The sequence below is a fragment of the Nicotiana tabacum genome, chromosome 1, assembly GCF_000715075.1.
Source record: "Nicotiana tabacum cultivar K326 chromosome 1, ASM71507v2, whole genome shotgun sequence".
Classification (NCBI taxonomy): domain Eukaryota; kingdom Viridiplantae; phylum Streptophyta; class Magnoliopsida; order Solanales; family Solanaceae; genus Nicotiana; species Nicotiana tabacum.
Genome location: NC_134080.1, coordinates 124199143 through 124214549, shown reverse-complemented (window position 1 = coordinate 124214549; position 15407 = coordinate 124199143).

Below are 15407 nucleotides of genomic sequence, written 5' to 3'. Positions count from 1 at the left end.
CTCATCCAACGATCGTTCTCCAGAACCTTCCAATCGCGTGCTATAGTTCAAAATCGGGCGAGTGAGAGGAAGCAGAATCTTTGGTGTCAGAAACCGTTAGAAATGGCAAGAGGAGAGAAGGAGGGAACGCGTGGTTGGATATTGGGGCTCACTTGCCATGGATTTGGACTGAATTGGGTCTTGGTTTGAGTGAGAGAGACGATTGAATAGTAACCGCGTCGCTTCTCTGAGTTCTGGGATTTAGGGCTCGTTGTATTGTCTGAGTATATTTTGGGTGAGTGGGGTGGGTCAGGGGAATGGGTCGGGCAGCAGGTGAGGGCATTTGTGCTGGGGAAGGAACTAGGTTAATTCCAGCCCAATGAACGAATCTCCTTCCCCAAATTCATTTTCCTTTTCTTTTCTTTTTTTCTCTTTTTCTTTTTCTTTAATTAAAAAAATCCTAAAATTAACTCCTAAATTATTCTAAGTTGTCGAATTAAACGAATTTCCTAGTCACAATAATTATAAAATTACTTGGTCCTAAATTAAAGGGAAAAATCAATAGACTAAAATTAAAAGGGGTAAAATGAGCTATTTTGTGATTTTTATTTTTTAATAAAAGAAATAATTGCTAATTAATTCGAAAAAAATGTAAAATCAAACCTAAATGTGATGCAGGGTATTTTTGGCTTTTTCATGATTTTTTAATAGAAATGAACATGCACAGAAAATGCAAATAATTAGCACAAATTTCCACAAAATCCTATAAAATTGTAAAACAAATGGAAAAAAATTTTTTTCTTGTATTTTATGGGAGTAATTCACGTAGGGAAAAAATCACGTGCTCACAACTGCCCCTCTTTGTTCGGAAACCCAAAGGGTTTTTCATGCAAAGATAAAGTGAGCAGATACGAGCAATTTTTGCCCTTTTGAATACTCCGTGGGAAGCATTTTTGAAAGATTTGACCACACCCTGCTTCCGAGGCTACTATATATCCTTGGCTATAAAGGAATCAGGTCAGTGTAGTTCGGGAAGTTTTGATAGCTGGGACTACTAGGAAGCTCTGATTTCACAGTTGCTGATGCTGTTACTGCTTGTTGAACTCCTTATTACACCAAGACAAAATAAAAGAAGCTAGACTAAACTATGATCTATGAATTACAAGAATCCTATCTATACTTCTTCAAACTTGATCTTGCAATTTTCGCTGCTCTGTTGACTTGTACTCTCCAGGTGAGATTCCTTTGTTGTTGTCTTGAATTTTATTCTGAGGTGCTTTCCCTTTGTAATTCAGGCGGGCACCTGGTTGCTGAACTTGAATTGTCTTCCTTCAAACATTGTTGCTTTCCCTTTGTTCTTCCAGGTGGGCTCCTGATTACCAACACTTGAACTGCTTCCCTTCGTTCTCCAGGTGGGCTCCTGATTACCAACACTTAAATTGCTGCTTCCTTTCGTTCTTCAGGTGGGCTCCTGATTACCAACACTTGAATTGCTGCTCCCTATCGTTCTCCAGGAGGGTTCCTGATTACCAACACTTAAATTGCTTCCCTTCGTTCTCCAGGTGGGCTCCTGATTACCAACGCTTAAATTGCTTCTTCCCTTCATTCTCCAGGAGGGCTCCTAATTACCAACACTTGAATTGCTGCTTCCCTTCGTTCTCCAGGCGGGCTCTTGTTTAACAACACTTGAATTGCTTCCCTTCATTCTCCAGGTGGGCTCCTGATTACCAACACTTAAATTGCTTCCCTTCGTTCTTCAGGTGGGCTCCTGATTACCAACACTTGAATTGCTGCTCCCCTTCGTTCTCCAGGCGGGCCCCTGATTATCAACACTTGAACTGCTTCCCTTCGTTCTCCAGCTAGGCTCCTGATTACCAACATTTAAATTGCTACTTCCCTTTTTTCTCCAGGAGGGCTCCTAATTACCAACACTTAAATTGCTACTTCCCTTCGTTCTCTAAGCGGGCTCCTGATTACCAACACTTGAATTATTGCTTCCATTCGTTCTTCAGGTGGGCTTCTGATTACTAACACTTGAATTACTTCCCTTCGTTCTCCAGGTTGGCTCATCATTACCAACACTTGAACAACTTCCCTTTGTTCTTCAAGTAGGCTCCTGATTGTTAAAATTAAACTAGCTCCTCTTGTGACTGCTTTTTCTTTGAACTATCTTTACCTGTTTCCCCAAATGGGTGCCTGATTGCTTGACCCCAAACTGCTTTCTATCCTTAAAACTCGTGTTGTTCTCCCTTGCTCTCTAGGTGGGTGCCTGATTTTAATAAAATAGACAAAACAATGAAACTTTTCTGCCCCAGTTTGGTAGCTGGGCACATCTGTGAGTGTTAATTGATTCATGTTACCAAATGTCTCTAAGAATTTGAAAGCTAGATCCCATTATCCAGGAGGGTCCTGAAAACTCCTAGTTAAATGACAGTTTTAAAGCTAAGTTATATCTTCTACAGGTATGACTTCCGCTAAATCTTGTTATCTAAGAAGGTCTTAAAACTACATCCCATTATCCAGGAGTGTCCTGAAAATCAAAGTCAAGTCTTATCTTAAGAGTGACAACTTTAAGGCTAAAGTATACTTCCCTACAGCAGAACTTACGCTAAATCTTGTTATCTAATGGAAGTCTTAAAGCTAGGTCCCATTATTCAGGAGGGTCCTGAAAATTTCGAACTGAATGCTATCATAAGAACGAAAACATCAAAGCCAACTTATATTTCTTTGGGGTAAGACTTATCCTAGATCTTGTTACTCATGCATGTTTGAATTTTAAACTCGGTCCCATTATCCAGACGGGTCCTGAGAATTTATGGTCAAACCTGTCTGTTACTTGCTTTCCCTTACGGAGGGTTTCTCTAAAGCAAACGAAATTGTCCTCCCCTATTTCAAATCAAAAAAAAATCTTGTCAGTTTTAAAAATGTGGTGGTTAGTTTGTGTCATTCTTGCTGAAAGTGGTGTCTCCGCTGTCGTGCTTTGCTTTGACTGGCTGCCTTGAACTGGCCAAGAATTGTTTGACTTTCTGACTAATCCTCAACCGCAGGACCTTGGATAACCCGAGTGCTCTATGCCCAAACCGTTGTTTTACATTTCTGACCCTTCTATCTGAACCTCTACATCTCCCATGAAATTGCGAAACCATTCTACCGATGGAACTTTTACTGACACTTACTGTCCCACTTTACATCATACTATCTTTGGAATGCTTTGGCCATACTGTGCTTTGTGCAATTTTGGAAGTTGGTAGTGAGATCTGAAATCCTTTCTTATTTGCTTAAACAAAACCGGCATTGGAAACATCTTATAGAAATACACCCAAAATAAATGAAATGCAATGACTTTGAGAATTAGGAATAAGGAAGAGAAATCCAAAACTGGATGACTGTTTGAAGGAGAAAAAGAAAAGAGACTTATATGAGGGGAGCATCTGGTACCAATGATCATGACATGCATTTCAGATTAATCAGCCCAGTCTATTCAACTAATCAACTTTCAGTTGTCATATTTTATGCCCCGAGATCTCCAAAACTCAATTCTTTCACCAAGTCATAGGACTTGTTTGGCTTGCAGTGCCCTGAAGGGTTTTCACCAACAAACCTCTCTCATTTGTTCATCTCTCAACTTACTTTTGCCTTAAGGTGCTCGTGAAAGTTTTCACCAATAAGACTCTCTCATTTTTTTTTAATTTCTCTCAGCTTTCCATCGCCTTACTGTGCCTGTGAGGGTTTTCACCAATAAGACTCTCTCATTTTTATCATTTTTCCTGCTTAGACCAGAGTGTTTCCCCTGATATGAATCACCTCCACTTGCTTGACTTGTCATCTCTCGAAGACTGATCGGAAGGTCTTCCGTTAGACCGTAATGTGAGCTTTTGGATAGGGTTAGAAAGAAAGGGTATCACGAAGTCTCAAAACAACTTGAATAGGTTCAAACTTACAACTTTTGGAATCAGATCTTTTACATAACCACAACTTCTGCCTTGGTTTCTTTGCCTGGGGGCTTTTGGATTTTTATTTTGATGGGACTGAACCGTGAGGCTGCCTACGTATCCTTAAAATGAATCAGGTCGAACATTGTTCATGTCATAGAAATTACTTTGTTGTTGTGATTTTTCACTTTTCTTTTTCTTTCTCTTCTTTTCTTTTTTTCTTTTTCCCTTTTTGTTGTTTTTTTCTTCTTTTCTTTTCTTCTTTTTCATTCTTTTCTTTCTCTTTTTCTCTCTTTTCCTTTACTTATCTTTTGCGATTGCGCTTCTGAACTTTGCTACTGATTCCAAAGAGGGGTATGAAAAGAAATAGATAAGGCTCAAAGGGGTAACAAAGGATAAAGTGTTTAGATAGCAGAACAAAATGCCTTCGTCATTCCAATCTTCAAAACATGCCAAGTACAAACAAACACAATTTAAACCAAAGAGATCATACATAATATCTTTTGACTGCATCAAAATTGATGGCCATATCTACGCATTTGCCTTCTATATCTGTTAAATACAAAGCACCATTGGACAACACTCTCGTTACGATGAACGGCCCCTGCCAATTTGGGGTGAACTTGCTTTTTGCTTCAGCCTGATGTAGAAGGATGCATTTCAATACTTGCTGACCCACTTCAAATTTCCAAGGACACACCTTCTTGTTGTATGCTCTTGCCATTCTCTTTTGATACAACTGGCCATAGCATACTGTTGCCAATCTTTTCTCATCACTCAAACTCAATTGCTCCAGACGGGTTTTGACCCATTCATCATCATCAATTTCAACTTCAACAACGATCCGAAGGGATGGAATTTCAACCTCCGCGGGTATCACTACTTCTGTGCCATATACCAACAAATAAGGAGTTGCCCCTACTGAAGTGCGAACAGTAGTGCGATAACCCAACAACAAAAAGGGCAACTTTTCATGCCATTGCCTGGAACCCTGCACCATTTTCAGAAGTTTCTTCTTTATATTCTTATTGGTTGCCTCGACTGCTCCATTCCCCTTGGGGCGATATGGGGTGAAATTGCAATGCGTAATCTTAAACTGTTTACATACCTTTTTCATCAAATGATTGTTGAGATTAGCACTATTATCTGTGATGATCTCCTTTGGGATCCCGAACCGACAAATGATATTTGAATGGACAAAATCGACCACTGCTTTCTTGGTCATAGACTTGAAAGTTTTAGCTTCAACCCACTTATTGAAATAATCAATGGCCACCAGAACGAACCTGTGCCCATTGGATGCTGCTGGTCAATTGGTCTAATGATATCCATGCCCCAAGCAACGAAGGGCCATGGTGCAGACATTGTGTGCATTTTGGATGGCGGAGAATGAATCAAATCTCCGTGTACTTGGCATTGATGACACTTGCACACAAAACTGATACAATCTCGCTCTATGGTGAGCCAGTAATAAACCGCTCGAAGAATTTTCTTTGCTAGAACATACCCACTCATATGCGGTCCGCAAACTCCGGAATGTACTTCGGTCATGATAGCCGTGGCCTGTCTAGCATCTATGCATATTAACAATCCAAGATCTGGAGTTCTTTTGTACAAAACTCCTCCACTGAAGAAAAATCCACTCGCAAAATGACGAATTGTTCTCTTTTGATCACCTATGGCCTATACTGGATACACCCCCATCCTGATATACTCCCTGATGTCGTGGAACTACGGCTCACCATCAAGTTCTTCTTCCACCATTTTACCTTAAGGGTGCTGATCGCAGACTTAAATATGCAGAGGGTCGACATAAGCTTTGTTCGGATGATGTAACATTGACGCCAGAGTAGCCAAAACATCGTCAACCTCATTATGGATCCTTGGAATATGCCTGAGCTTTACTGATTGAAAACGTTGACAAAGATCATGCAAACATTGTCGGTACGGTATGAGCTTTAAATCCCGTGTTTCCCATTCTTCTTGAATCTGGTGCACCAAAAGGTCTGAGTCTCCCAAGACCAAGACTTCCTGGACACCCATGTCCACAACTAACCTTAAACCCAAAATGCTTTCCTCGTACTCAGCCATATTGTTGGTATAGTAGAAATGAAGCTGAGCCATAACAGGGTAGTGATGCCCTGTTTCAAAAATAAGTATAGCTCCTATCCCAATGCCTTTCATGTTAGCAGCCCCATCAAAGAAAAGTTTCCAACTTGGCTTTTAAACCTTTTCCAACTCGTCAATGTGCATTACCTCTTCATCTGGAAAATAAGTTCTTAATGGTTCATACTCTTCATCGACCGGATTCTCGGCCAAATGATCGGCCAATGCTTGGGTTTTTATCGCAGTCCGAGTCACATAGATAATGTCAAACTCCGTGAGCAAAATCTTCCACTTTGCAAGTCTCCCTCTGGGCATAGGCTTCTGAAAGATATACTTTAACGGATCCAAGCGAGAAATGAGGTATGTAGTGTAAGATGACAAATAATGCTTCAACTTCTGTGCTATCCAAGTTATGGCGCAACATTTCCTTTCAAGATGAGTGTACCTAACCTCATAAGATGTGAAATTCTTGCTGAGATAATAGATAGCTTGCTCCTTCTGCCGGTGATTTCATGCTAACCCAACACACAACCAAAAGAATTATCCAGGGCTGTCAAATATAGAATTAAAGTTTTCCCTGGTTCTGGTGGGACCAACACAAGTGGGTTTGACAAGTACCCCTTTATCTTATCGAATGCTTCCTAACATTCATCAGTCCACTTGACCACAACATCCTTCTTCAGCAACCTAAAGATAGGCTCACAAGTTGTCGTGAGCTGAGCAATAAACCTGCTGATGTAGTTTAGCCTCCCTAACAAACTCATCACTTTGGTCTTGTGACTTGGCGGTGGTAATTCCTTGATAGCCTTGATCTTTCACGGGTCCAATTCAATACCTCGATGGCTGAATATGAATCCCAGCAGTTTTCCAAATGGAACACCCAATGCGCACTTGGCGGGGTTAAGCTTAAGATTGTACCTGCGAAGCCTCTGGAAATATTTCCTCAAATCTCTGACGTGGTCAGACTGCTTCCTGGACTTTATGATCACATCATCCATGTAGACCTTGATCTCCTTATGTATCATGTCATGGAATATGGTCTTCATTGCCCTCATGTAATTTGCCCCAACATTTGTCAAACCAAAAGGCATGACCCTGTAGCAATATGTGCCCCATGGCGTAATGAATGTCGTCTTTTCCGCGTTTTCCTCATCTATTAAGATCTGATGATAGCCCGCATAGCAATCCACAAAAGACCCAATCTCATGCTTGGCATAATTATCAATCAAAATATGGATATTTGGCAGTGGGAAGTTGTCCTTTGGACTTGCCTTGTTGAGATCACGGTAATCAACACACACTCTGGTCTTACCATCCTTCTTTGGCACAGGCACAACATTGGCTAACAAGTGGGATACCGCGTGACTCGAATGACCTTTGCATCAAACTGCTTTGTGACCTCTTCTTTAATCTTCACACTCATGTCAGTTTTGAACTTTATCAACTTCTGCTTGACAGGAGGGAATGCTGGGTCAGTGGGTAATTTGTGAACCACCAAGTCAGTTCTTAGACCCGGCATGTCATCATATGACCATGCAAAAATATCTTTATATTCAAACAATGTTTTAATTATCTCTCCCCTGATTTGCGTTCAATATGGACACTTATCTTAGTTTCTCTGACATTATCTGGGTCCCCTAAATTGATTGATTCCATATCATTCAGGTTAGGCTTGGGTTTTTCCTCAAAATGACTTAGTTCTTTACTAATCTCTTCAAAGGCCTCATCCTCATCATATTCTGGTTCATCATCGCACTCTATTTCTTGAATTATTATTTCAGAATTAGATTGTCTTTTAAGACTGGGTCGAAGATTCCTCATGCATGTCATGTCATTGAAACTAGCATAAAAAGAACTGTACAGGGAAGAAAAGAAAAACAAAAATAAAACTATCAGAAATGATGAAAAAAGGAAATTGCATTTCATTGAAAATAAAAGAAAACAGGGTTTGTACATCCAAACTGACAAAAAATAGAATCTGAATTACAACCCTGGAATAATCCAAATAAACCGAAAGAAAATCAAAGCAAACTACCAAAACTCCTTCCGGGTAGGGAGAGGAGTAGCCTTCCAATTGTTAAGCTTTACATTCGGCCCGACAAATTGCACATCTGCTTTACTAGAACCTTCTCCAACTTCCACCATGTTCACATCGTCGAACAACCTCTGGAACCTTTCAATTAACTCTTCATCAATATCAACCATAGAATTTGGAACTGTTGTCACTGGGCGTTTCCTGACACCGGTCTTGACAAACGACCTAGAGAGATGTGAGATAGGCTTTGGAAGTGCCCACACCCTCTCTTTCAAATTTCTGGCCCTTTTCAGATCTGCGGCTTTGGGTTTGAATCCCAGACCAAACACACCCAAGTTCTTATGGAGGGACACTGGCTGTATGATACCCTATAGAGATGCGCCTAGACCCTTTCATCATGACGGTCTACGAAGGCTTCTTGTGCTCCCCTCCCTTATGTACTATCTTGATCATGTTCGTTTCTTGATGGGTTGGCAACGGGTTCCGGTTGATGTTGGGTGCCTCTAGGGTTTGGACTTTAATCTGGTTTATGTCAATGAGCTCCCAGATAGCATTTTTTAGGTGCCAGCACTTCTCCGTATCATGCCCCGGAGTACCAGAACAATATTCACAGCTTACAGAGTAATCAAGATTCTTTGGAGAAGGGTTTGTCAATTTCGACTCAATTGGCCTCAGCATATCCAATTGCCTCAGTCTGTGGAACAAACTAGTATAGGACTCCCCCAACGGGGTGAAGGTTTTCTTCCGCTGCAACCTCTCATTTTTAAATTCTTTATTGGGCCGGAAACCTGGGCGACAAGGTTTCGGTAGGCTCGTGGGGGTGGGTAAGCATTTTGTGGAGCTGGGTAGGTATTTTGTGGGGCTGACACACGCCATTGTGAGTGGGCAAGAGGTTGAGTGTATGTTTGGGCGTGGTGGACAAAAAAATGAGGGTCTGGTGATGGAAAGTAATGCTGGGGTGAATTATACGGGGTTTGAGTGTAGGTTTGGTGGTGGGGTCGAGGCTGAGTATAATGGTGTGATGTGCCCCTAGGTCCAAACCATGATCCTGAATCAATTGTTGCTACATCTTCTTTCTTCTTCTTTCCGATTACTCCCCCAGTACCGTTCTAAATGGCTTGGGTAGTTGCCTTAATAGCCGAGTAACTTAGGATTTTGTTTGACTTATGCCCTTCTTCTACCATGCCACCCATCTTCACTACCTCGTTGAAGGACTTGCCTATGGCCGATACCAGATGGCCGTAGTAAGTGGGCTCTAGGGCCTGCAGAAAGTAATTTACCATTTCGCTCTCTTTCATCGGAGGGTCAACCCTTGCCGCTTGTTCTCTCTAATGGAAACCATACTCCTTGAAATGTTCACTAGGCTTCTTCTCAAGCTTAGTCAGAGATAAATGATCTGGAACAATCTCGAGGTTGTATTGGAAATGACAAGCAAATGCTTGGGCCAAATCATCCCATATATACCATCTGCTGTGATCCTGACGAGTGTACCACTCCAACGTAACGCCGCTCAGACTCAGGCTAAAGTATGCCATCAACAGCTCTTCTTTCCCACCAGCTCCTCACAGTTTACTACAAAATCCCAATGGGCCACCGGGTTTCCTTGCCATATAGATCGAATTTGGGCATCTTGAATCCCACTGGCAGTTGAACATCGGGAAATAGACATAGATCTTTGTAGGCCATGCTCACCTGGCCTCCCGATCCCTGTATGTTTCTGAATGACTGTTCCAGGATTTTAACCATCCTGAACATCTCCTAATGTTCTGGATTCTTAGGTGGTTTCTCAGTCTGAACATGGAGGTCGAAACGAGAAGTATAGGAGTATGGTTCCGAGGCCTTGAAAGTAGGCTCTAGGGGATAGTATTGGTTATCTTGGGTATGGAATAAAGGCTCACTAGAATATCGGTGGAGTGTAATGGGTGTGGTGCCATGAAAACAGGGGTGGCTGGTGGAGGAGGGTGTGGAACTGGTTTGGGTGATGGAGCTGGTGGTGTTTGGGAAGTGGTGCCTTGGTAGTGGTGGTAAATGGGAAAGCCTGGAAATGAATCAGCAGTGGGAGGTTCCTGGGATTAAGCCAACGATGGTACGAAAGCAAGGTTGGCGGGGTAGGATGGTGGTGGATGCCCTTTTACCCATGCCTGGTACATCTCTGCCATCTGTTGTTTCAGCTTATACAGTTCCTCTTTCATATTAACATTATACTCTTCCCCCTCTCTTGGAAGATCAATAACACTTGCATCCAGTTCTTGGTTATCCATGATCAACTTGGTTTTGGACCTAGTGTTATACGGGTGAGTTGCCAGAATGCCAAACAAACTAACCACCTGCCTGTACTGATTTCAACAACAAACTTGTTAGCGATTAGAGCTTAACAGATAGGCAACCACACGTTGGGGATGCAATGCACCTAAGCAGTTAACCATTTCTATTATGCATTTGATCGGTTGCTTGCATCATCTTGGCTTTTCCTAATGTTCATTTTGCAACTTCTTTCTTTTTCACTCCTGCCTTTCTTTGTTTGATTTCTCGTTGTTCTTTATTCTCTCATTTTTCTCTCTTGTTTTGCCATTATTTCATTCTCACAGTTTCTTATTTTCTCTCTCCTTTTTTTTTTCTGGTTATGATCGAATCCCATGGGGATTGCCTACGTATCATGATGCCACATAAATCAGACCAAGCGTAAATAATAAAAAAACATTTTGGAATTTTCAAAATTTTCATAAAATAAAAGCGTCTTGATTACAATGACTCATCCTACCGAATTTAATCATAAAAACTAACAGACTCGACAAGGAGGACTAACAGACTCCAACAGAAAGATGAAAAAACAGACTCAAAAACAGACTAACAGACTCCAACAAAGAAAGTGAAACATACAGACTCGAACGAAAATCATGAATACATCAATGCCTCAACTGCTCCGGGGGCCCGCGGGACATCAGTCGGTCTCGCCACAGGCCTATGCGCCAGATACCCTTGGAGACGATAGACATCCTCCATTATATGGCGGACAAAGATCATTACAGTGGCGAAGAACATAGATCTGGTCATGTCCTCACACTTACTGTACTTCATCGTGATATAGTCGGTGATCCTTCTGACCCTTTCCCTTATGATTCCTTTTTCTTGCAACAAACGCCCAATCTGCTGGGATCTAGCCTCTAAGATCCGGGTGGCGGTATGATTCTGCTCTTGCAAGTGCTGTAGGTCTCCCTCTAATTGTGCCATCAAAGCGTAGCACTGTTCTCTCTCGGCTTTGAAATCTTTTTCCTGCTTGGTAATTTCATTCTCAAGGATGGTGATCTTTTTCTTCAACCCCACGATTCCATTGTCATATTTCTCTTTTAATTGTTTGACCAAGCGTGCTCGTTCCTCCATATTTTTGGCCAATTTTGTTCGAGCTCTTTCCAGTTCGCCTTCAGCTTTGTTTAGATCAAAACCATATTCACCTACTTTCTGCCTAAGGTTACCTATAAGCTTTTCATCTTTTGTACTTCTAGCGGGGTTTTCGGCTGCTATTTTCATTCCTGAATTTGGGCTCGGAGGGCGTCATTCTCTTTGGCTAGCTTTTTTTTTCGCCCTCATCCGTGGTAGCTTGCAAACCATTCTCAAACTGAAGATCCCTGACTTGTTTTTCCAATTTGCCTATTGTGGCCCTGTATTCATTCTCCTTGGCCAACCAAGCCCACTGTTCTTGCGACACCTAAACAAATTCCTAGATGTGAGGCTTCTTGGTTAGTCTTTCATGTTCGGCCCTTGCGATGTTCTTCTTACTATACCAAGCAAGATAGGCGGGTGAGACCTCGCCTCTAGATAGGTCACGCACTCGAGTGTCTGCTGTCAAATACTCGCACTCGTTCCAAATATGACAAACTATTTCTTCATGAAATTGGCCGTTGGAGATGACTTCGACCGCATAAACACTAAGATCTTCATCTGGGTGCGTCACCTGGCATCTTCCCAATTGTATCATTACCCGGTATGGAGCGTAAGGCTGAATGCCTCGAAGACCCATTAGGAGGAGGTAAGGACCGGTGGCACGTATATACACAATTTCTTTAACCGGAAGCCAACCCAGTGTCCACTCTATTTGCTCTGCAGTGATGGAGTCTCCAAACCCTTATAGCAGCTTGAACCCTGAAATCCTTATGTCGAACTCTTCAATGCAGCTTTTCTCCGCGGACATAACTCATATACTGTGGGCGGTGACATAGATGCTCGATCATCCATATTTGTAATAGAAAATTGCATCCCTCGAAGAAGTCTTCCCCAGCTTTACAAGCTGTGAGAGCTTGGTATATCTCAGATACTATCATAGGGGCGAGGGTGGTCTTGGCATTGGTAATCAAGACATTGATGACTCCAGCCAGCCGCAGGTCGATATTCTCATCCTTCTGGGGAAACACCACAAGGCCTAAGAAAGCTACCATGAAAGCGAAACGCCTATGCTCATCCTATTTTGCTCAGTTCCCTTTGCTACAAACCCCACTCTCCGGGTTGTCAAATCCTCCTACATGGTCGTACCTCTGGTATATGAAGCGTAGAGTGGAAAAAACGACCATCAAATTTGCGTATTGGACCCCCTGCTTATTTTTAGCAAATCCAGGAACTTGTGAGAGGTAACGGTTCTTGGAGCGACCAGATACTTATGCCTTAGACCTTCAGTACTTCCCATATAACCCGCTATCTCTTCCAAGGTAGTGTGAGTTCAAAATCTGAGAAGTGTAGGACGTTGTGAGCTGGGTCCCAAAATGTTACCAGTGCCCTTATTATGTCTCCTCTAGGCCTGAACTCCATCAATCCAGTGAGCCCTCCCAAATAAAGGTTGACCACATCTCGTCCTTCTTTACCCAAATCTTCCCATCACATGAGTAGATCCAACGGAATCTTCGACATGACCTTCATTAGTAAATTTTGATTCGTGCTCAGTCTGCACATTTAGATTAGAGTGATTGGTTTACACGCAAAGTGAAGCTCATTTGAAAAATTGATAAAAGGGGCTATTTTTGCAAAAAATCAGAAGTCAGGGCTACTTTTGCGAATACGACCCTTCAATACTTTGAAATGGAAGTTTTTAGGGCTGTGCTCGCTAAGTGGCCAAAATTTGACAAAACACAGTCAGCGACTATTCTTGCAAAAACAGCCCTCCGGAGTCCCGTTGGGACATTCGGCTATTTAGACAAGAACGACATTACCCACTTTATTTACGACAAAATGACGACGCTTCATATAATTTTCAAAAAGTGGGGCTGGACCCGATAAGAGTTGCCTACGTATCCCACATCCAGTGAGAATCAAACCCGCGTAGTTCGGCTAGTTTTGACATGAAAAGGAAAAAAATAAAAAATCATTTTGGACTAATTCTTCTCTTTTCAAGAGACTTCTTTTTTTCAAGGAATCCTTTTTCTTCTCTTTTTTAAAAAATTCGGCAGAGTTTCGGGACATTTTGGGCATCATTTTTGGGAAACGGGTGAAATCCTCTCTCATACCCCGACTTGGTTTTTCTTTTGATTTTCCTCACTCAATCTAGAAGCCGGTCAACACGCAATCCGAAACAAATTAAATGCACAGGTAGCACATAAAATGCATCAGGTTGGTCTTTTATTTTCGGGTACACCTGTCCTAGATGGACCGAACCCCTATGTTGAGTCCCCAAAGTCAAATGCACATGATGCAAACAAGCGTTCCTACTAGGGATCCGGCGTGAGGCTAAGTTATTCTAAGTTTAAAACCTGGGTGTATTGTTCTAGACCTGGCTTACCTGAGTGGACAACACGAGCCGAGGGGGGCGTCGTACCGGTAACCAAGAGATCATCCGGGTTTGCAACTTGTCCAAACCTCATTCTAAATTGGGATATAACACTAATAGAAAGAAGTCATGCCAGCGTGCACTCCTCAAAAGATAGAAGAGAGGGGTTTCATAGCAGTTTATATATACAGTTCAGATAATATCAAAGCGGTAAAAAGCAACATTTAGCGCATTAGGCCCAAACATGTAAATAAAATCAGACAATAAATAAAGCCAAATATAACAATTATTCTAAGCTCGAATTCTTGAACCCTGGTCTGTGAAACCAGAGATTCTAGGTTTGATCCCTAGCAGAGTCGCTAGAGCTATCACACCTCCTTTTTCCTACACCCGAAAGGGGTATATGGGAGTTTTTTCCAATTAAAGTGACAATCGAAACGAGATTATTATTTATTCAGAGTCGCCACTTGGGACAATTTATGGTGTCCCAAGTCACCAGTTTCAAATTCCGAATCGAGGAAGATTGGCTCTATTTTCAGTCCACGAACACAGAAATCCGGGTAAAAATTTTGTTAACCCAAGAGAAGGTGTTAAGCATTTCCGAATTTCGTGGTTTTAGCATGGTCACTCAACTGTTATTATTTGCCTATTTATTTGATTTTAAAATATCTTTGAAACCTATGTGCATTTTATTCCCTTTAAACCCGCTTTTAATAATCCAATTGTTATACAATTAATTATTTGATTACACATTGCAATCATGTCACGAAAACTGTACACACGATCCACAATATGTTTATTTTATTAACAAGATTAAATTATGGCCGGGTCACATGAATGTACCCCCGTATTTTTAGAAATTAAATGTCTCGGGAACCGTACCCATAGTTGTGATATTTTATTATGACGCGCCTAGAGCAAGTTAAAATGTTCAAAGACTAATTACTAATCTAAACTCAGTTAAAACTCTGCGAGGTCAAATAAATAAACTAAAAAACTCACGTCATCAACCCTTTTTAGCTCATGGCGCCCAACTTAAATCTAATCATCCAAGCACAATCCCTGAATACTCATCAATACGTAAAATAATAAGATAGGATTTGAACTTAAACTGATAGGGACATCATAAGCAAAGAAAATAATTTGATGAAGGAAAAGAAATCAAACTGGCCGCTATTTTACTATATTGGACAAACTTTTAATGCCAAACTCTTCTAACTTATATTCTTCATACATTCAGTATGAGAGAACCTGGCTAATAAAACACTCCAAAGCACTAGATTTATTTAAATAGAAAGAACATCTGGTGAATGCAACAATATAAGAAATTCTGGCAAATTTGATTTACTCCACATAAACTCAAAAAATTAAATGCAACGGCAGAGAAATGAGCCCGCACAAAGCTATTTGAATCATGAAAAACCAATTGCAACAATTTGACTCATTCTCAATTTGATACCCTAAAAATGGATTTTAAACCAACAACTATAACTAAAGCACGACTTGGATTTTCATTGACTTAACAGGACTTACAAATTAGCATAAATATTCATCCCCAGATCGACCAAGCTGTCTTTAGCCCCCAGAACACCCAAATGCGACC